This window comes from Gallinula chloropus (genome assembly GCF_964237585.1).
Source record: "Gallinula chloropus genome assembly, chromosome: 1".
NCBI classification, from domain to species: Eukaryota; Metazoa; Chordata; class Aves; order Gruiformes; family Rallidae; genus Gallinula; species Gallinula chloropus.
In genome coordinates, this window is record NC_140085.1 from 103943659 (window position 1) to 103968093 (window position 24435).

Genomic DNA, 24435 nt, shown 5'->3' on the forward strand with positions numbered 1-24435 from the left:
GTTCTTTTTTCTTAGGAAATCTGTTTCCAATAATAACATTTGCCAGGTAGACTTGGCTTTGTTTAGCTTCTGAGTGTGATAACAAGAATTTTTCTTCCTCACTTTGCATTAAACAGCCAGTCTACCCAGATGACATCTCTTCCTGCTGTGTCTTGTAAATGACTCTTCTATGGATTCTTCTTTGCTCAGAACTATGAAAGTTAATTATCTCACTTTACACCTACAGTTAGTATCTTTCTCAGTCACAGCAACATAAAAAATACATAAGGGTTGTGCTTGGAAATTACTGACTTAACAATGGTAAGAGATGAAATTTCACATCATTATAAAGAACTGTTAGGGAAGAGTTGTTTTGCAAGTGGCTATGTTCCCTTCTGATGTATTTGCTCTGCTTTGGGAATTAAAAGTTATCTTCACATAAAAGTTGTGGTAAGATGAAACACTGCATATATCCCCTCATGTAGACAGCAAATGAATATTGCAGAAAAGAAGACAAAGGGGGGACCTTATTAATATTTATAATTATCTTAAGCATGAAATGCAGGGGGAAATGGCCAGCCCCTTCTCAGTGGTCTGTGGAGATAGGACAAGGGGCAATGGCTGCAAGTTGGAGCACAGGAAGTTCCGCACCAACATGCGGAAGAACTTTTTCCCAGTGAGGGTGACAGAGCCCTGGGACAGGCTGCCCAGGGGGGTGGTGGAGTCTCCTTCTCTGGAGATATTCAAGACCCATCTGGACGCCTATCTGAGTGATATGTCCTAGGGAGCTGCTTTGGCAGGGGGGTTGGACCCGATGATCTCTTGAGGTCCCTTCCAACCCCTACAATTCTATGATTCTGTGATTTTATTGCATTATTGCTACTCTCTGCTATTTCACAAATATTAAAACTGAAGAAGATCAGTCATAATATGTTTAAAATTTAGCACAAAGAGGAGTTACATGTATAGGCTTTCCATGCTCAAGAAGTAAACTTGTGTCTCTGGAATATACAAGTATTTACTAACAAATGTACTGCTGACATTTATCAGTGCAGCCAATTAGCTCTACATTCACTTCTTGGCTGGTCTTCAAAGTAAAACTCTATTTTTAGATTAATAATTTTTTTTTTTTTGAGATGGACTTGGAAGAGCTAACATTTTTCTAATGAGCTTTTTCTGACTGATGCTGGTTTTATTTGTCACACCTATAATGCCTGCAGGCTTCAGCAGAAGATAGAGGTAGTGAGAGTTAACACCCTTTATTTACCTTGACATAATACAACAGTGATACATAACACTGATTCACAACACTCAACATCAGTTGAAACTTGAAACAAGAAAAACTTTTGGTTTGAAGGGCCCTGGAAGTATCCTACCAAGGCTTTTTCAACTAAACACATACTGTCCTATGGGCTTAGATTCATAATTCCCTGGCAGAACTTCATACCTATAAATTCTGAGAATTGATAAAGATGGCTCATTCTCCAAGACTGCTTTAGTGATTCAATTTGAGATGCTCAGGGATCATTTTTATGTGTAGTCACTTTAAAGAAAGCATTTTCTGCAAGGTCACTTTCAAGGGACCACAGACAGCAGAAGTGCATTTTTTGGGACACGAAGACATTTATTTATTTGTTTGCTTGTTTATTTATGCAGGAAATATTTTTCATAGCTGAAAAATGCCATAGATTCAAACTCATTAGTAGTTGGTATCGCAGGATGTCTTCAACTTCAGCATACTTCAGGTTTTCTGTTGCAAAACCTTTCCCAGCATGCTTACTTTCCTGAGTCCTACCATTCTGTCCTCCACAGGTGCTCAGTTCTTGTTCATTCTTGCACATCTTAGTAAAAGATCAATAAACCTTGTGCCAGTCAGGTGCACCTGGAACTTGTCAGAGAAAGGGACGAAATATAAAGCAATGACACAGAAAAGTAATAATACATAGCATCTATATCTGATATTTTGCACTTGCACCCATGCTACAGCGCAATAGTTGTATTTCCTTGGTGCCAGATTCCACTAGCATGACATGGTATTATTTGATCCTTTGATTAAAATCCATACGTTCATAGTTATAGGTTATATAAGTGCCATTGATATAAGTTATTCCTGAATAAATGGTACAATATATTTTTTCCTTAGATATTCACTTGAAGATAACGAAAATTGCTTAATATATTCTCAAAAAGTGTGTTTAGATATTTTAGACTTAATGTGTGACTAAAACCTTAAAGAACAGAGGACAAATCTTTGATATAAAGATACTTTTGATTAGCCTTTTATCAGTTATAAAGATTTTCTTTCATAAGTAAACTGGGTTACAAGAGCTGGTATGTTCTACAGCAATCTTATAGAGCCAAAACTAGGAAATTTTAACACTCCTAGGTGAGAGTTCTATTATGTTACAGTTGTTTGTGCCATGCTTTTTCTGTAGTGGTGAGTTATAAAAATACCTGAGCATCTTTCTGGTCAAAAGACTTACTATTTTTAATTTTTTTTCAAAATTTTGTGTCCAAATGAAATTTTTAAAGAAAAAGTCAAAATAACATTTTAAAGGAACTCTGCAGGTCAAAATGAGAAAGAGAAGATATGAAGCGCCTCTTATGTACAGAGTACCATTTAGTATCTGTAATGTAACTTTTGTAGAATATAATACTTTCCTCTCTTGGGCATTGAGTCTTAAGTTATTTCGGACCATCATTTTTAATTCCAGACCTTTCTGTGATGAAAGAAGGCATTGATCTTCCCATATTTTATCATTTCTCCCTGCTAGAGGTTAGTATCCTTGTGAGCTATTGAAACCCCTTCTAGTCCAGGTGAGGAAAAATGCATTAGGGTTGCAAATACATTCTATTTAAAATTAACTTCAATCATTTTGAAATGAAATAATTTTGGTAGCATCAGTACAATTTACTGAGTGAGAGGTTTGGAAGTGTTGGTAGCATTAAGAAAATGGTAATTTTTGATTAGCAGCAGCAATGCCTACAGCTGTGAATATCTGGTCCTGCTATGGAGAGTAACAAAGTTCTCTATATGATGCTGTACCACCTCAGGTGCCAAAACAAGTGTCTCACTAACATGTTGTCATTTGTATTTGCCTTAACTTGTTCCTAGAGGGCCTATCTTTTCTCAAAAAAAATCTACACGTGTTCACATGAAAATAAAACCCCACATTTGAAAACTAGTGTGTGTGGGGTGTTTAAAAAAAACCCAAACCACTAAATTAATGGTAAACTGCCAGTGTCCTACACAGTAAACAGAACACTTGAAAAAGGAGAAATCCATTAACATCTGTTTGCTTTCCTAACTGGAAGACAAATATTTGCAAATCACTGCTACATACATATTCACATCTTTAGCATCAGGAGAATCATATTATAACGTAAGTTATCAATCTGGGTATCTGTTCCACACTGGAAATTTTCCTTTACTTTAACAATATATTCCTCCAGTAAACATTATCAGGAATTGAACTTAAAGGATACAACATGGATTATTGCTTAACAGATGTGGAATCTTTAGTCAATGATGTAACTTTATTAGTGCTTACAAGGACACATGATGACAATGGGAAAATTCCCAAGAAGAGAGAGTTTGGTCTCAGCACGTGTGTGGTGCAAATAATAGCTATGAAACTGGAAGGAAATTTTACTTCTAGACCTCTATCTTAAAGCCAAAATGAACTAACTAAATTGCTATTTGTTTCACCAAACACTTCACTGAAAAGAGCAAAGGAAACAATTCCCCTATGTGGCAGTACTATCAGGTAGCATGTACATATATATAAATACACATATCTTTATATATAAAAAGGTTGGCTTCTAATTTAAAATTAATACATAAATTTCTGACAGGAAAAAAATTATGGAAGAGAAAAACAAGCAGCAACATCCTTACAAATGTTTCTGTTCAAAGAACTGTTTCTCTTACAATGTTCTCTACGTATGTGTCCATCTATAGGGATCATTCTGTATTGTAAATCCAATATATAGCCTAAAGCGACAATTCTTAATTTTTTTTTGAGCCTTATAGCATTTTTGACATTGTTAAAAAAACATTGCATTGAAGTAAATGATTTTCTCCTTGTTTCCTTTTTTTTTTTTTTAGGGAGAGAAGGGATTAAAGGCATATTCCTTTTTGTAAGGATATTCAGTACAAATAATCACACATAGCCTTGTGATTATTGTTGTGGGAGCCATAAATTTTTCTCTTTTCACTCATTTAAAGGCTGATGCAGTACCCATAGAAGTCAATGGAAGGTTATCAAGACTTACAGGAATAATTTACAACAGCTAAACATCTGCTTTGTCTTCAGAGATATGTAAGTAATCAATCATGTTTGAATTTCATATTATCTTTTATACTGGCTTACTAATTTTTTTGGCTAATTTTTTTCAAAAAATAGATAAATAAGGCTCTTACAGGATATGATATATGAGACTATATGTGTATTTAGAGATGTTGGATGGATTTCAGATCAGGTTCTCTGCAGTCAAAAGAGGAAAGAAAAAATTGGTTATATAGGCTGGAGACAAACCTGACTATATAGACATAATAAATACAACTCTGCAAATGTTGTACCATACCCTCCCATAGCATTCCAAATACATACTAGATTGTCATGCTAAATTTTATGATTTTTGTAAAACAAATTTAAGTCGTCATTACTTGCAAGCAACGTGCTCAGATGAATTTCTCTTTCCCTTTACTCATGTATTCCATGTATCTCAATAGTATTCTCATGAAGGTGAGAGTATGGGAGAAAGTACACATCAAGAATTGCCCCAATCATACTTCAAAGTAGAAAAAAAAAAAAAAAAAAAACAAAACCTTAGGAGAGACATACTGAAGCAATCCTGGAACTCTAGATCCGTGAAAAACTGCCAGACTTTCACAAAATGGTGAACTCTATTTTATTTCACTATGCTTGGCCCTGTGGAGAACAATAGCCCAGAACTACATAATAACTATCTACCAAGGAAAGATGTGCTTTTCAAACTTGGGAGCAAGAGCAACCGAGCCCAGTAACCACAGTTGGGTAGGACCCTCAAAAGGCTAAGAAAAATTCTTATGTTGTGGGGAGGAAAGTAGACAAGGGCCAGCCTTTCATAACTCTTTGTCTGCTGGCTTCATCTACCAAAATGCTACTTGAAACATAATGCTGAAAGGAGAGCAATTTCTCAGTATTACTTTGTTGAAATATATCACATATTTGTTTTTTGCATCATGGCTAAAAATACTCGGGAGTTTGTTTTTTGGGTTTGAGTTTTGTTTTGGTTTCTTTTTTATACTAAATGCATTTGGGGCTGCATACAAATCCATTTAAAGACTATGTATATACATAACTTTCTATAAAGAAGAAATGAGTATGTATCATTGTATTTTTCCATTATCCCTGTAAAGAGGCACTCCGTGTTTTTGTCATTTACTCAGTGAACCAAAAAGCCCACCCCACTGAACTAAAATACTTGTGTCTCTTGGGAGGAGAAAAAAGACAGTTGATGTGAGGAACATCAATCTCTTGAGTTATTTTTTTCTAGATTTTCCCAGTAACAGTAGGTAGTGACCAGAAGTGGTGCTATATAATTATAATAAATCGAAGGTAAACTCATGGATGAGACAAATGCCCAGAATGATATCACTTGAAAATAACAGATAACAAATAAATGGAAATATTCTATAGGTTTTGTTCAGGCTACAGTTAGATAGTTTCCCATTAGAAACAGAATTTCTTCCTTAAACACAACAAAAATTCTACTTTGACCCACTTCTCCCAGCCCCATTCAGTTATATAGTACCATGCAAGCAGTTTTTACATAAATGTAAAATTTTCCTCGCTCTTTTCCAGCAGGTGTTAATATCAGGTCTGGGAATGCTATCTGTTCTCCTGTGTCACCTTTGAATTGAAAAGTTAAAGCCACTTTTAAATCTTAAATTGCAAAAAGTTTTGCAAAGCAGAGAAAAGACGTATGTAACTTCACTTTGAACCAACGGTATGCTGAAGTTATTTACTTAAGGGTAAGAACAGGGACCAAAGTAGAATACCATAGCCAGATTGAAACTTGCTTGTGAGTTTTGGTAGACAGTCTGCATGTCTGAACTTTAGATACATAAGGAGTCTCCAGGCTGAGAACCTCCGAAAGAAATGAGGGGTTTGTATGTCTGTTTTCAGATCACTGAGGTATATTAAAAGAAATTGAATTTTAGAGGACAGACAAAAATTTTCTGAAAGAAATCAGGTCCCATTATGGCTTTTCATATGGATCATGGAAAGTTAAGACATCCGGAATTAAAAATCACATGTGAAAGTTTTTATAAGTGTTCTTACTCTGATGAAAAGTAGGTGTGTGCAGACTTCAAAGCCTTTGAAGAGAAATATAGGCATGAATAATTTTTGCACGTTGTTCTGACATTATAAACATTTGAAAATGGAAATCTGTGAACAGTTCGATAATTTTACAAATTGTTTAACCTTAATTACTATTACTGCTCCTTCAAAAGATATCTTCATATTGTCCCCCAAACTTGTTTAGAATAAGAGCTGAGTTCCAGAACTGCAGAGTCAGTGCACTCTCTCTGTGTCATTATGGATTTTTCCCCTTTATGTACCAACTTGATCCAGTTTGTTTGATTTTAAGATCCCCAAGAGTGACTCCTTCAGGGATAGCTGGCTTTAGAAGTCTGGTATTTCAGCGGACAGCTGCTATCTGGATAAAAGCTTGAAATTACAACAGTGTGCTAGTGCACAATTTAGATTGCGCCGATTACCTATAATTTCTGTGCATGTTGTGCAACCAAAACAAATAAAACCCTACTTCCATTGTGAAAAAATATTTCTGATTTGGAGAAGGGCAGACAGACTTTTAAGCCTATATTTAGGGAATACGTTTGTAGTAAGATGCAGACTGTTACTGAAACTTAACTGCTTAAGCAGCAAGTTTCAAAAGTGATGCAGGCGAGCATGGGGTTAGGTGTTTAGGGCTTTTGTGTGTCTTCCTCTTCAGAGGCAACCCCTAAGTAATTGCACTTCAGCTTTGAAAATTATAAAAAAAATACTGTTTAAAAATACTAGCAATACTGTGGACAGTTTTCAAGCCATGGTACAATGGAGTAGTTTACAGATGGAAATTACTTGATCATGTGTGAAGACAGAAACTGTAGGTTATGGAAGTACAATTGAATGGTGTTTACATAGCCCACCAAATCCAAAAATAATGATAAAGTTGCAGTGGACAAAGCCTATCATTATTATTTGCTGTGTGCAGTGTCATCATTTTGCTAGTACATGATTCCCATGTTTTTGGTTTGTGCAGTTAGATATAAGAAGCTGACCTTCAGCTCTGCAGTGGCTTCCCCCCAAACATGCAAAATGCTGATGATGGTTGTCTCCTCTCTTCCATGCAAAGACAAGACATTATAAGAAACAGAACTCTCTGTCATGGTTAATTTCTGCACTCTGGATTTCGGGGAATCTTTCCTAACAAAGGAACCTTTTTGTGAATATTTTCATTATTGTCTAAGGCAACACTAATATAAAATTAAGCCAGAGAAGCTGCATGGTTTGATTTTAACCATGCAAGTATAAATTCAGTAAATTCCAATGATCCACTTTAATATACCATATTGATACATACTTTACATTTTTTGACAGTCTTATATAGCAGTATAACAGCTCTGTGCACGTGCATCATTTGTGTATATAAAATAAATAAAATTTAGAGGGGGATTTTGTACATGTGAATATATATACTTGTTTTATTAATGGCTATGTTGTGATATATTATAGATATCTATCTTCTATTTTTACAGAAAATGCACTTTCAGCTTCTAAATCTTAAATTAAAGTGCCGTGGACTAATAAAAAAAAAAAAAGAGGAAAAGAAATAAAGTCTACTGAAATAAATTGCCTCTGAAATAGATTTAAACTTTCTAAGAATTATCAGCCTCTTACATCTAGTGGGGAAGGCAAAATATGAAGGAACTATTAAATTCATATCTCAGAGATTACAAAACAGTATTTCTGTATCTGTGGTACATGAGATTACAGCACCCTGAGATGTCTGTAAAACCAAGGAATCTGTAATGATAACTAAGGGAATTAGCAAACAGATTAAGGACTAGATTGCTTACCAGAGGGGCTAAATGGCTCAGTTACACATATACATTCCTCAAGTCCTCCTGTAAGATAATGTTCTCCATTGGGACTAAGGCTGGCAGAAGCTGGTCTTCAAGAAATGTAACAGCTAAACTCAGCATATGTCACAAGTAGTTATGTTTGAAAGTCCACTGAAAGGTAGGAAGGAAAGGGAGGAAATGGAGAAAATCATTTAGAGTGATAACCTCTAAGTAGCCTGGCTAAATCTCGAAGTGGAAACCAGTGCAAAATAATGACAAGAAAGGAAAAAAAAAACCTCAAAAGCTATTAATGAGTACCAGGTTTATTTAGAAAATAGACATTCTAAAAAGAAAATAGACACAAATAGAAATTAAAATAGAATTAACAAGTTACTCAAGGACTAGAAGATGTACCTTTGGGATTCTACTAATACATATGGAGAAAATTCAACATCCTAAGAATCAAATATTAAAGAAAGAGGCTCTCAGAAGAATAACTTCCAATAAATTCACATTAAATATCATATCTTTGGCAGAAGCCAGACCAGTGTGCCACTCCACCTCTGCCTGTATTGCTGAGTTCAGCTGGTAGCCTGTTCTCCCAGCTAATAGTTAAGGGGGAAGAGAAAAAGGGAGCAAAAATTAGATCCTGCTTAATCACACATTAATGATATATAATAGACACTTGAAAATTATTTCTATCATTTCAGTATGCAAGACCTTTTATGTGCCTGTAATTTCTCAGAGTAACAGGAAACTGAGCTAGAAATGCAATTTTCTATGCAAAACAGTGGTTTCACCTTATTTGATGGATCAGTGTCCTGCGATCTAATTCAGACTATATAAAGTCCTTCAGTGATATGGTACTTTATGGACCTAGGCAGAAAAGATAACCTGCCAATTCAGCCCTCTCCTGTGTCTCAACCAACAGGAGATAACAGAGGCATTCATCATATCCTTTGACTCCCACAAATCTTTCCCCTATGATTCAGGCAATGGTATTGGTCTTTATTTTTTTTTAATATGCAACATGTGTTTTGCCTTGAGACATGCTATGATTAAATCAACTAGCAAAAATGAGGCTTAGAAACAGAACCTTGGTGCCATAATCCAAGCTTTTAACAGGTGAAAAACTTACAAAGCCAACACCTGTTTTCTAAATAGAAGATGATTTCTTTTGCTGAAAAAACCCCGACAGTTCTTATTTTGATGATAATCCCTGTTATCTTTCACACGTTCCTTTCATATAAATACAATAAAAAAAGAAATACAAACCTTTTTTGAAATCCACACAGTGGAAAGGTAGTAGCATGCCTACTTTCAAGCACATTTAAGAACGGGAAAATAAAATGCTCCTGTAAATTGTGTGCTGGCAATAGCACTTGCACATGTTTCCTACTCTTCAGTTAGTATCTTTCATGGAAGTGAGTGTTGCAAATACAAAGTTCCCATAATTAATTCAACAGTGTTAAATAATATGATCATAATATATAAATATTATGGTAATAGTTATATCATCATATATGTAATTGTACTAATCTGTAAGTTTTATAGGTATTTATGAGTGAGTATTCATTTATAGTAGTCTTGCTCCCCTATTGTTTGGGAACAATAAAGACAGCCACCTCTTGAAAGCCAGGTACAGCTATACCTGAGTCGTGACCCAAAAGAGAATGATGCCAGAAAGTTCCAACTATGCCTATCTATAGGAAAGTAACAGAATATTTTTCCACCCAAGCTGGTTTTGAAGTGGAAAGTACATGACAAAAATCAGTTAGATCTTATAAACAGAGATTGCAAGTGAGCCCTTTGAGCTCTCCTGGATTGCAGCAGGTTGTGCCCAGCATCTACCCTCACCTGTTATGTCTGTTGGGTACAAACTTCTAGAGAACTGTCAGCTGACAAAGTGAATAGAAAGCCACAGTGAGTCAGTGTCCTTGAGACTCAACCATCACCCATTGAGGAATGCTGATGAGCTATCAGCATTTACTCTTGATTCGAGGAAAATTTTATCTAAGGTTAGCTTCTTTCATCCACCTCTCTACCTATTTATGCATCTAAATATACATATTTAACTTCAAGAGTGTAGGTGTTTTACTGGGCCCAAATATTTCTGTGCATACTTACATGTTTTCTGTTTATTATATATATATATATGCACACACACTTTAAGATATCTTATAGTGTGAATCTTGTAATCAAGTCTGTACTTAAGTCACAATTTTGAGCATGTCACACTTTTGAACGTTTTACTAAATTACTAGTAAATCTTTAAAATTAGGTAGTCATTGAATGCTGCTAAAATTCAACTATTGATTTGACTTACTCCATTAATAAATTTTGAAATTACTAAATTATAGCCATGCCAAACATTATCTTCTGTGACAAACTGTTGCAGTCAGCAGGATGACAAGCAAAATTACCGAATACTTACAAAAACACGGTATCCTAATATTAGCAATTGTGTTCCCACAGGAACACAGGTACGGGTCAATTGCATTGCCATTAAGGTTCAAACATTGTTCTTCTTGCAAAAGGAAAGGTCTACAAGCTAAAAGTCTAATATGAATGCACTTTGAAGTTCCAGTCAGATTGAGAAGAGATGAGCTTTGTAAAGGCTTTGGTTAGTCTTAGGAAAACAAAAGCAAAAAAAACCTGAAAAAAATCTACTTTTAATTGCTTGTGAACAGAAAATAAAAAGAAAAAATTACTAATCTCACTTGATTTTTCCAGGCTGAGCAGTTAATGTAGATAATTCAGTGTGGTTAAAAATTCATTTGCATATAATTACCTTGAACAACTCTGTTCTCAGTGGTGCAGAGTTGTTATCTGGCATATGTGAAATGCTATTCAAATCCCTGATCTGTCTAGCTTATCATATACCAAAAACTGTTCTCTAAATTTAAATACTTTCAACAGAATCATTGCATAATTGAGTTTGGAGGGGCCCTGTGAAGGTCATTTGGTTAAGGCTTCTTCTCAGAGCATGGCTAACTTAAAATTTGGATATAACACTGAAGTAGCAAAGCCCAGTCAAATTGGGAAAACCACCAAGGATGGAGAGCCCATAGTTTCTTTGGTCAACCTGTTCTATTTCTCTGCCACAGTTGATGCAAATACTGACTTCTTATACAGCGTCAATGCATATTAGGGCCTGTTGCCCTTTTGCTATGCATCCCTAAGAACAGCCTGGCTCTATCTTCTCCATGACAGCCATCCCTTGGGTGGTGAGAGGTTGCAGAGATGCCGTGCTAACCTTTCCTTCTTCTTCACACTAAGCAAAGTCAACATTTCAGCATGTGCCCCAGAGGCATCGCTGTAGCTTTTGGCTGGACTCTTCCTAGTTTGTTCATCTCTCTTTAGTGAGGTTGCTAAGGCACAGTCTGTCCCACTGGCCAGAAGAAAAGCCAACATACGATCTTTCCAAAAATTGATATGTTTATAGAAAATACTTAAATGGGAGAGCCCCTTACATTAATTTTTTTAAAAAAGAACAAAAACCCAAGAAAACAAAACAAATAAGCAAGAACCCACTCTAGTCTCCTCTGTTAAAGACCTAGAAGAAAAGAGTATTTCAGAAAAGATCCAAGGCTGTTCAGTTTTATGGGTTTTGTAAGTAGACCACCTCTTGTCTTTGTGCCCAGAACGGTACTACCCAGCTCTGGACTATTTCAGATTCAACAAAACTCAACAAGTGTTTTGCAAAGGGTACCATATGTCTAGGCTTTTTCAAACTCCAGAAACCAATTGAACTGAATCATCAGCATATTCTGAGCGCATTAGTTCAGAAAAGCACATGGTGCATAAAGCTTAGTGAATGCAAGTGGGTTATGAATACATTTGAAGAAAATGGTCTTGTTTGTTTAGCTTCTTTTAATCATGAGGTTACTCATAAGAAATGCTGTGTTTGCTCACCAGTGTTGCTCGTAGACAAAGAATGCAATTGCATCATGTGCAGTTGTATGCAACTCAGGGAAATGGTAGCTAGTCAGTAGTTTGAGACTAAATTGAGAGTAAAGACTACTTTGAAGCAAAAGTATTAAGTATTGACCCATCCCTGAAAATATGGAACATATTTCTAAGTGAATATAGGAAAAGTAATAATGGTGTTCATGTTGTCAAATTAGAGTTTTAAAGCACTTAGTCTCCTATATTGGCTCTATTACCAGTTAGGTAATACACTGTTAAGGCCAAAGAAAGCATCTGTGTGCCTTCATTTTCCTTCCCTTGTGACTCTATAGGCTATGCTGGCACCTGAAGGATAATCTATCTGAATTGCCCATTAGCAAGGAAAATGGACAAAATCAAACAAACTACGACACGTGACATGTAATGCATATATATTTGATGAAGTGCAGTCTCTATACTATATTTTAGGCTGATAGTTTATGTACACATTTTGTTGCTTATATATGATGGTGATAAATCCTGCAAATTGAAATAGTTTCAAATTAAGGTTTTCCAATTTTTTTATCACAAGTTGGAGGATCACTCTGATGCAAAACCATCCAGCTATAATATGGATGAATATCTGTATTATATTGCATATATATGTGTGTGTCTTAGTACTGAAGGTAGAAGAAAAATGAGAGCTAAGGCCATTGATCAAAATTATATTTTAAGATTTCTGCTCTATTTTCTTTTGTTCCATTCTTTTCAGTTTTTCTGTCAAAATCACAGAATTGTAGGGGTTGGAAGGGACCTCCAGAGATTATTGAGTCCAATCCCCCGCCAAAGCAGGTTCCGTAGGACAGGTCGCATAGGGAGGTGTCCAGACAAGTCTTGAATATGTTTCCTTTCAAGAGGAGTAAGACATGTGCCCTAAACATCTGAATGAAAGAGCTGGCTCTATAAACAACACCAGCCCGAAAACATCTCTTGAATTTTCCCTTTCCTTTCTAGGCTTCTAAATCTATTTGTAAACCAGAATTTTATCCTCTTCAGTCTGCTTCTAGGTTTGGAGGCACAGGGCAAAGTGTTTATCAGCTTGTTCCTCAAAACTGTTTAGCTATCAGGAACTTTCCAACCAACAGGATGGTTTTGGATTTACATTCAGAGTTGTATGGAAGATAAGGTGAAGTCTTGTGAAAGACAGATGCTATAGTAACTAATTTTTAATCCAGCCTTTATTCTATTGGTTCTTTGTGCTCTTCTAATTTTCTTTTTTCTTTTGTTTTTGTTTGTCCTTTTTTTTTCCACCCTCACTTAAGCAGATATTAAATGCTGATAACAAGGTAAGCTCACACAAGTCATCAAAAGCAATTTTAGGATCATATATTTGCGAACTGAGGGTCTTCCCAAGTAAATAAAACCAATCCATCTGTGTTTTCTATAAGTTAGAGAAGACAGAAGCCTCTGGAAGAATGACAATAGCTCTTAGAGGAAAAGTCAGTCTAAGCTGTTTACAGCTCTGTCCATAAACCTTCATGTTAGCTGGGAAATTCTCTTTATCTCTGTGTTTCTGAAATTTATTAGTCCAATTAATAAGTTTCATTACTTTTTAAAGGGTCATTATGGCTTGAGCAGAACACAAAGCTAGTATAACAGATGACATTGCCACATCATGCAGAAAGATTGATAGACCACCAAATAACCACTAAGTGTGTCATGTGCCTTCTTCCTTTTAGCACGTTAAATATATGTATTTGGTTTCACACATTCTCGGTTTAAAGAAAGAGATGCACAGATCCTTTAGGTGATTTGTACAGACTTATTCACGAGGGCAGCCTTGTGCCAGTACATAAAGGGCCTCCAGGAAAGGTAGAGAGGGACTGTTTATCAGGAAGTTGAGTGATAGGAGAAGGGGTAATGGGTTTAAACTAAAAAAGTGTAGTTTTAGATTGGATATAAGGAAAGAATTCCTCACTGTGAGGGTGGTGAGGCACTGGCACAGGCTGCCCAGAGAAGCTGTGGCTGCCCCATCCCTGGCAGTGTTCAAGGCCAGGTTGGATGGGGCTTTGGGCAACTTGGTCTAGCAGAGGGTGTCCCTGGCCATGACAGGTGGGGGTTGGAACTACATGGTCTCTAAAGTCCCTTCCAACCCAAACTATTATATTATTCTATAACCCAAGAGTTAAAGGTGTCCTTCTCTTGGTAGTCATTCTTCTTTCCTACAGGCAGAAGAACATGATGAGGGAATAACGACAGAGAGAAGAGTACCAATAGATTAGTCTGGTGGAACTGCCCCTGGGCTTGATATCAGGCCTGCCTTGAAGAATTTTCTATTTATTTTTGGGGCAGAGGCTGCGTGAAGCTTATTTTGGTAAAACAGTGCAAAGCTGATTATTAGTCAATTTAGCGTTTGAAAGCTATTTGATAGAATTTTTTAGAACTGGTATAACTTTACTGGTGGTGTTCTGAAAACCTAAGGATACATTTAAAGCAAAAGAAGAATTCATATTAAGCTTAGTTAAAATAAAGCTAATTAGATAGAAGTAATATGTTTTATTAGGCCAAAGGTGTTGATGGGGAAAAAATCAGGATACATTTTAAAAGAAAGTCAGTTAGAATATACAAACTTGCATGTATTAATCTCAAGTGTCATTTCATTATTGCATATTTTGTAAATCATGTTCTTCAGACTCACAGGTGTGTTTTCAAAGGTTAGTGCTTGAGCCCACAGCTTTTTTTTTTTTTAACACAAGTATCAAGTAAAAAAAAGAAATTAGTACTGTTTCATGTCTCAAGGGATGAAGGAGGGGCAAAGTTCAGCATAACCCGAACTGGCAGTGAGTGCCCGCTGGAATTTACTGTGCCATGGCAGAGGTTACAAGTTTATATATATCAGATCTATTGTTTATTGTCACAGGTTCGTCATTTTAATTTTATTTCATTCTAAACATAAGACATTATGCAGCAAGCAAGCAGATCTCTGCTTATCCCACTCAGTACACTTTTGGGATTGCCCCAGACAGAGGTGTCTGTCAAGTGGCTCCACAGTGACTCCCAACAGGGTCATCCAAGGATCTTTTGGGTATAGTGTTTGTCTTCTTGATACAGTGTGATTCTTGCAGAATTTATAAGCATTAGTGGTATGTATGTTGATAAATTAGCAAGATGTTGTTCCAGAACAAGAATTAGGGTCTTAGATTAAGCTGACTGCCCTTATGTGAATCTGCAGAGAAACAATAATTTCTATTATCCTATGAATAGGTATTCAGAAGTATCCTTAAGAAAATATTGCCCAAATGATTTGTTAGAAAATTTTCAAAGGAACACTTCACTTTTTTTTTCCTCACTACTTGATTTAAATATAGTATTGACATGTTAATGTGGTAAAGAGCAAAACTTTCATTACATTTTTGTTAATGTTATAGTCACATGGCCAATTCAGGAACTAAATTAATCTTTGGATAAAAATTGAAACACACAAATTGAGTTAATGCTAAGTTATATAGGAATTTTGTAAAAAGGCTACATGAGATTTACACAATCCAGAAAAAATAACAGGGGTCAATTTAAGAAGAAATTCTGTTGCTAGGAGACGAGAAGTGGAAGAAACCCAAATAATGTTTCCTCATTTTAAATAGTAAATTGATTAAAAAATAGTAAATATAGATTAATAAGAAAAAAATCCAGGTAGGTCAATGAGTGGGTTTGGGTGAATTTATGGAAAATTTAATGCAAATGAATTTTGCTCTTGTTAGAATAAATCTCTGACACTTTGAAATGCTCATAAGTCTCTGATGCCATCTCTGTTGGAATCCCTTCTCCCTGTAGAGCTACCCAGAACATATAGCAGTATGTATTACGTTTTTAATTTTGCTTTCCAAACCAGCAGATTATCCAGCATATAAAGATCAACATTGCCATCACTATGGAGAGCACAGAAAAGTTCAACTGTCTTCTGTACCTAGTAATGGCATCAAGACACAATTTGCCTTTTATTTCTCCAGATTCAGTAAAGAATAAGCTATAAATGTAAAGATACTTTTCCATAATAAATTTTTAGTTTGTGAGGCTAAGGAAGTTAGATAATAGTGGGCATACGTGAAGTGATTGCAACTCTGTTGTCAGAGATAGAAATTTTAAAAATTTTTAATCTTTTGATAACCAGTATTTTATTTTTTTTTAAAAAAATATTCAGAGTTGTAACAGTTGTGCACTACATCACACAGCTCCAGGCGCAGGGAAGGGAAGATTCAGTCCCAGAATTCTCATTGGAAATTTTGGGATCAAATAGCTGGATCAGACAAGAGAGAAGATTTAAATGTGGGTCTTCCACTTCCCTGAATAATATTTTGTCAATCAATTTGTTAGGCATTCAGTAACAGCTCCTACTGGAGTGTTTGATTTTCCTGCAGGGAAACCTGTAAGAGTTTCTGGCCTATCCTTGTGTTTCGAGGAGAAGAGGGGGTAGGAGATATTTGGTACAGTGCTGAGTGGAAGAAATTTCTTCCTTGTATTTCAGCTTTACAAGATTAGATTTTTTTTTCCAGAATTCAGAGCCTAGAGAAGGAGAGGTGAGAATGTGATGGGAAGAGATGAAGGGCAATGGACAGTCACTTATGCTCCTGCTGCAATCTGTGCAAGGTGCAACGTGTGCCTTGCTGTGCTGAACTTCGCTGTAAGGGGCGTGATTAGAGGTGCTGTTTAAACACACCATGTACTTTCATGTGGAATTCTCCTTCACCTCCAACCAGCTGAACAAAAAGATGGTTGATTTTTCTATTTTTTTAAAGATTCGTTTTTTTTCTAATATGGAGGGTGTGGTCAGGAAAATTGTTGCCCTAGAAATGCAAACTAAATTATATGATATCAATAACCTTTGCAATTTACTCCTCAGAGTAATACTGACACTTACCTTCTACCTTCATCATATATACATGGATTCACCCTGGCCAAGGTACTATCCTTTCCCCTTAGGCAAGCTCTACTACAGAGGTTGTGGATACTTCTCACTTCTCTGATCTTGCCACTGATTCCTGCAACGATGACTTCTATTAATATTTATGTCCCGTCTAGTGAGACAATTTGTTTTCTATGAAAGATGGCTGTGGTGAATAATCGTTATTCATCTGCACAGTAATTCACATCCCTTGTCTCTGAAGTTCAACTGAAGAATTGAAGGTTGAGCAGCAGAGGTGGTGTTAGCCTGGAGGGGTTTATTGACTAAAAAGATACAGTTGGTTACCATTTAAAGGGGAATGTATCCCCAAGAAGTCTAATTTTACTAATATATCTGAGATCAGGTCAAATGTATTTGGCCAGTTTGCATTTATAGGCTTCTCCTGACAACCTCAGTTGAATCCCAAGGTAAGAAAACCATAAGTTATATGTATAAAAACAGCAAAGCTCCAAATAAAATGATTAATAGTTTATACAAAAGATTATTTTGTCTTGGTTTTATCTCTTTAAATAAGCTTTTTGTTTCCCCTCTCTACTGCTGAAACTGATATATTTCCTGTATTATTAAGTTTGAGAAGGGCTCTCAGTAATGTGTGTACCATGTTAAGTAGTAGATTTTAAAAGAAACATAGATGTTTTTGTTTATTTTCAGAAGAGTAGATTAAGAGAACAGTACTTCATCATTTAAATATTTCTCATTCCATCTGAACACAAGAAAAAACTTGTTTACTTTGAGGGTTACAGCGCTGCCCAGAGAGGTTGTGGAGTTTCTTTCTTTGGAGAAACTCAAAACCCACCTGGACATGATCCTGTACAATACACTCTAGGTGATCCTGCTTTAGCAGGGTTGTTGGACTACATGATCTCCAGAGGTCCCTTCCAACCCCTAACATTCTATGAGTCTGTGAATCTGTGTATCTGTATTTACTTAGTCATGAGTGTCATGGTTATAAGAGTTGTTGTAGGTTGACCTTGGCTCAGCAGGACAGGAAGGGAAGAAACACAAGATGGAAAAAATATCATGGGTCAAGATAAAGGCAGTTTAATTAAGAAAATGTTTGCACACAGAAGCGAAGGAAAAAGATTTATTTTCTAAAGATTTATTCTCTGCTTCCAATCTGCTGGTGATGTCCAGCCAATTCCTGGGAAGCAGGGCTTCAGAGAGTGTAGTGGTTGCTCCAGAAGATAAATGTGAAGAACAAATGCCCCACTTCCTCCTCCTGAGCAGATGTCATATGGTACGAAATATCCCTCAGGTTTGTTTGGGTCAGCTGTCCTGTCTGTGTCCCATCCCAAGATCTTGCCCACCCCCACCCTACTGGTGAGTTGGAGGAAAGTTGGAGAGGGACAGCCCTGCTGCAGTGCCAGCGCTGCTCAGCAGTAGCCAAAGCCCTGGTGTGTCATCATTACCTTGCTGGCTACCAACGCACAGCACCGCGCTGTGAGGGCTGCTACGGGGAAAATTAACTCCACCTCAGCCAGACCAAATGCAGTAATACTATTTACACTGAAAGCAAGCAAGCAAGCAGAAGAATTTTACTGAAAACTGTGATTTTGAGAAATCCTTTTTTTTATAAAAGTTGATAATATAATACACTATCTTCTTCCAGTGGATTGTGATGGTGTTTCAGGAGCTAAAACCTCTGCAAAGCTACTAATGAGAATGAAACAGAAGCCAATTCACAACTAAGACTTTCTAAGTCCATTGTATGTTTTGAGAAGGTTTAATCTATAGGATTTTTAAAATGTGATTCCTGCTGATTAATGCAACTGGTGAGTAAGTCAGGCTTTATATGAGCATAAATTTAAAGGGCAATGAGATAAAGAAGATAAATGCCGATTTATACACTGTCAGAATAGTCAATGAAACTGAAACACAACACAATTCAAATTGGAAAAAAATCCATTTTGCAAAACATTTAATTAGTCTCTCAAATTTGCAACTGCAAGAGGAAGTTAATTACAGATGCTTAGTGAGATTCACAAGAAGAGGACATTTGCATGGGTATGGGAAACATTTGTGCTAGAGATGATTGGAAGTGGTTAACTTTAACTCTGTCTAAGAAGATAACAGAATCACAGAATTTTAGGGGTTGAAAGGGACCTCAAGATATCATTAGGTCCAACCCCCCCTGCCAAAGCATGTTCCTCAGGACAGAGTGACTAAATGAAAACCAGCAAGAAGCTTTTCCCTTGTAGCCCTTCTAGGACTATTGGACTATTGCCCCCCCCCTTTTTTTTTTCCCTTAAAAAAATCAATAATAAGCCACCCTTATCACCTGAAGAATTCAAGTACCTTTTTTGAAAAAATCCTATTTAGTTAAATCTGAGTTTCTTCACAGTAAAATTCTGTACATAGTAAGAAGAGCAGAATTTGCATCAAAATTGTCAAATTGAGTCTTTTAGAACAACTGTAGTTCTATAAACCTGGCTACAAATAATGTTTTTTGCCTTAGACAAATTGAATACTTATTAATTTGAAAAAGTATTTTCTTGTATCAGAGAATCATAGAATCACAGAATGGTTTGGGTTGCAAGGGACCTCAAAGACCAACCACCCTGTCATGGGCAGGGACACCCTCTACTAGACCAGGTTGCCCAAAGCCCCATCCAATCTGGCCTTGAACACTGCCAGGGAGGGGGCAGCCACAGCCTCTCTGGACAGCCTGTGCCAGTGCCTCAATGACCACACAGTGAGGAATTTTTTCCTAACATCTAATCTAAATCTACTGTCCTTCAGGTTTTCCTTAAGGCCATTACCCTTTGTCCTATCACTCCTTGCGCTTGTAAAACGCCCCTCTCCAGTTTTCCTGTAGGCTTCCCTCTAGGCACTGGAAGGCTGCAATGAGGTCTCCTTGGAACCTTCTCTTCTCCAGGCTCAACAAGCCCAACTCTCAGCCTGTCTTCATAGCAGATGTGCTCCAGCCCTGTTTTGTTTGCACAGCACATTTCTCAGTAAGAATATATTTAAATAAGACTCAAAATGTAGTCAAAAAAGTTGAGTTCTTAAATTCTTGAATCTGACAGTAAGCTATTAAAAAAAACCAAAACAAACCCACAACAAGCCCAAACAGATAGCTTTTGTACATGAGAAGGTACCATCTTCCCTCTTGCCTTTCAGTAGGGGAATGATTATTTTTCTTTGCCTTTCTCCGTTAGAGAATAAGATCATCTGTCAGTTGCAAAACCTGTGAGGTTTTCAAGGCATTTTATGCTTGAATAAATGCTTGTGTCTTGTCCCGAGAAGACTGCTTTCTCATGAACATCTAATACAGCTGCTGTAAGGCATTATTTTGTTTCCCATCAGACAACTCAAATTCTGCTTAGTTATTGAAATCTCATGAGAAAATCCAGAGTAAACCAAAACAGCAAGGGCTTCTCAGTTATCGTACTAAATTTTGAAATATTCAGCTTGTGGTAAGCAGTGAACAGACCAGGGATGCAAAAAAATGTAGCCTCTAAGTGTATTTTCAGCTTTTTTCCTCTACAAGAAGTAATTATTTCAGAGCAGTCAGCTATGAGCAAGAGTTAAAAAGTTATTGTCCATGAACTATAAATTATATTGGTAAATTATGGAGACATTCTCAGCTAATACAGGTAAAAGTTATGCCTTCCACATGCATGATTAACTACTGTACTAATTTCTGGCTATGCATTTTAAGCAAAAAGAAAATTTGCTTTGAATGAGTAAAATAAATAAATGAGTTAAGACAATGAAACTAAGGATTTTTTTTTAATGTGTCTGTGGAGTTAGAGCAAAAAAACTCACCTTAAATAAACTCCTTCCAAAGGTTATTTATTGCCCTCTAAAATTGGGATCGATTCATTGCAACCTTTTCCAAGATCACAATCTTTACAGTTAACAAACATTTGAAAACCAATTTCTAGAAACAGCCCTGGACTGGATTGAAACAGTCCTGATTTTAATGAAAATCCACTGAAATTAAGAAACTGCACAGACTTAGATGATGACCACACTGAAAACATGCAGTCGTCTTTCAGACAGTAAAACCCTCTCTCACACTGGCAAAGATGCTGGCAGGTCTTTTATTTAAAACAGTATATCCAGGACTGGGCAGGAAGCCTAACTAGCCCATTTGATGTTTTCATTCTCTTCCTTTCTTCAGGAAAACAAAACACAGAATCAACAGTTTTATGAAGCTCTACCTCTGAGCCAAATATGAACACCTTCTTCAGCAATCCCAAGGACACATATGGCTAAAATCATATTTGAATATGAAGTTTGCTTCTAACTTGCACTTTGGTTTGCTATGGCAGCATAGTGGAGTGTTGATCTAAGCAGTCTGCCTACACAAAGTCAAAGTTGCAGGCGTGTGGAGTGTCGTATTTTCTGCTGTGGAACAAATCTCTGCTTTGGCCTTTTGTGCCGAATGATAAAGCGAAGTTCAGTGTAGTTATGGTGAATAAATAGAGGACACAGGCCTTCAGACAGCAGCGTTCATCTGACCCAGTGAGTAGAGCTGGAAGACATACAGCATGACTTGCGCATACAGGGTGACATGGAAGCATTGGCCTGTGCTTGAAAGTTCAGCTTTGTGTGATTCCTATATGATGCCTTTTGGGGGTTTGGCATAAGGTTTGATTTTGGACTTTTAATCAAGGAGAGAAGGCTTTTACATCACTGCATAAAAACAAACAAACAAACAAACAAAAAACCAAACAAAAAACCCCCCAAAAAACAGTTTTGCTTTTTCTTAGTTAATTTTTCCGGTGTTTTAAGCCCAAAAGGGGCTGCAGAGTGGGATCCGAAAGTCATAACATAAGAGAGAAGGGAAGTAGGAAAATAAAGTAGGAAGCTTGGCAAAAGTGACTGAATAACCAGTTCTGGTTTTGGGGTTGTTTTTTGAAACATTTAGGAGTTTACTCTTTTGAACTACTGTTAAGTTACTGAAAAGGGTCCTCAATCAAAGACTGAAGTCAATGGAAAGATTATAATCCACAATGTGATACCTCAGATTTGATTCTAATTATGGTTTTCTGCAGGCACACTGATCTAGAAATAAAGACCACTATGTGGTGGGTTGACCCTGGCTGGAGGCCAGGTACCCACCAAAGCTGCTCTATCACCCTCCCATCCTCAGCTGGACAGGGGAGAGAAAACATAACAAAAGGCTCATGGTCGAGATCAGAACAGGGAGAGATCACTAAGTAGTTACTGCCACAGGCAAAGCAGAGTGGAATCAACACACACACAAAAAGAGGATTTATTACCAAGCAAAGCAGACTAATGAGAAATAAAGCCAAATCTTAAAATGCATTCCCCCTACCCCTCCCCTCTTCCTGAGCTAACTTCTTCACGAACTGCCCCAACATGGGTGTCTTCCACAGGAAGTAGTCCTTCAAGAACAACTGCTTCACAGTGGATCTCTCACAGGGTCACAAGTCCTGCCATCAAACCTGCTCTGGCATGGCTCCTCTCTCCATGGGTCCAGAGGTCACTCCAGAAGCCTGCTCCAGCATGGGCTTCCCACAGGGTCATGACCTTCTTCAGGTGCCTCCATTTGCTCTGGGTTAAGGTCCTCCATGGGCTGCAGAGGCACTACCAACATTGCCTATTGTTTTGGCCTTTGCCAGTGATGGGTGCATCTTGAAGCCTGGTGGCACTGGCTCTATTGGACACAGGGGAAGCATTCAGCAGCTTCTCTCTGAAGCCACCCTGTAGCCCCCCCCTGCTACCAAAACCTTGCCACACAAACCCAAAAGAACTGTACATAGTGCAAATGAGGTTCTCTCTTCTAAAATTTGTGTCTGACTTTGTCCAAGGACTTCCTTTTACATTTGCAAGGATTGCAAAAAAAACCCTAATTTTTAAAAAATCTATGCATACACAATATCAGCCCTTCTGATTTAGTAATGGAATAGGTAGCCATACAAATTCAATTTTAATGAAATCTATTTCTTTCTGGACTCATGGAATGTGTTTGTAAAATATATTCACCACTCAGCTTTCAAAAGCTATTCCATAAGCAGAGAAACGTGTGCGTTATTACAGTGCCCTTGATTCTATTCCTAAGCTAAGTAGGTAAACTATTCTTTTTCTTTTTTTTTTTTTTTCCCAAATTTGTCCTTCATTTGCTGAAATCAATTGCATATTCTATACCTGAAAAGCTAGTTGAATTTTTCGGGGTTTATTAAAAAGCAGGGTTTTTTCAGTATGAATTAAAGAATGTGATTTTTCTTCAATTCTGTTGTAGGAAGCATATTCCCTCCTAGGGCAGTATGTTGTCAAAGTAGCCACAGAAAGTTGACTGAACTACTGGGTATGGGATATAAACCCCTAGGAGCTCTGGAACTTTTCTTTCGTCGCACTCGAGCACCAAGTACAGTGATGGGGAAAACACACTGGCAAAGGCCCTCTTAGTTTGAGGTGTTTTCTGATACAGTATCTGCGAAGGAGGAAGGACAAATGGGAATGTTTTCATAACCATTCAAAGTAAAACCATCTTTAGCTTACTAGCCACTGGGTTCAGATGAAAAGCTCAAGACCTCCCTTAAGTTCAAAAAAAACAAATCTATATAGCTGACCCATACAGTTCTGTCTGGCATGTAAACTTTGCTTGGGGTATTTGGGTGAGCATGCTAGCAAAACGAAATGGAATGAATTTATTGTGACTGCGGCCTACATGTACTCTAAAACAATCTACTTTTCCATCTTAATTTGATCCTGAATAAGTAATAAACTTTATCAAAGTTAAAAATAAAAAAAATTAAAAAAAATTCCACAAACTCCTTTTGCAAGTCTACAATGGAGAATGGAAAAGACTGTTTAATGCTGCGTTTTTCAGTAATTTTTTACTTTGACTAATGACTGTCTATCTGATCTGAGAAGAACAGATGTAACTCATGTTACATGCTGCAGACTTTACTGCTTTACTGTGATAACTTTAAAAACTTAACTAAAAAAGGCCATTTCTGTAGGGCAGAGATACTACAAGGTGAAATCAATCTTGCTGCTGATGAAAGGAATTGCATGACACACAGTTTGCACTTTAAATTATTTAGAGTGTTAAGGCTTCCTTGCCAGCAGACGTAATTGATTTGAGAGCTGTTTCACTAAAGACTAGCAACATGCTATGTAAAATTTGCGATGTATTCTGCGTTAGCAGTTCACATGCTTCTAGGCTGAAGAATTTGCTTAGAATTACTTTAACGCATAAAGGTGTTCTAGGCAAAGTCATTGTGACAAGAAGCACTGCAGTAATAAATGGTCACTAGTTCTCCATGAAATACTGGAAATAGGGATTCAGCCTGCTCAGTAGATTTCATGCTCCCAACCATCCTTCAAACCACTGGCAAAACATCTCACAGATTTAGCTCCTGGAGCTAGAAAGAAGTCAGGCAATCATCAAATGAAACAGAATGAAGTAGCAAATTTCTCTCTGGCTTGTCCCCTCAATCTACATGACTGGAACACTCAGCATGCAATAAGTTATAACTCATTTAAATTATTTTGTGCCTGTAAAATAATTTGC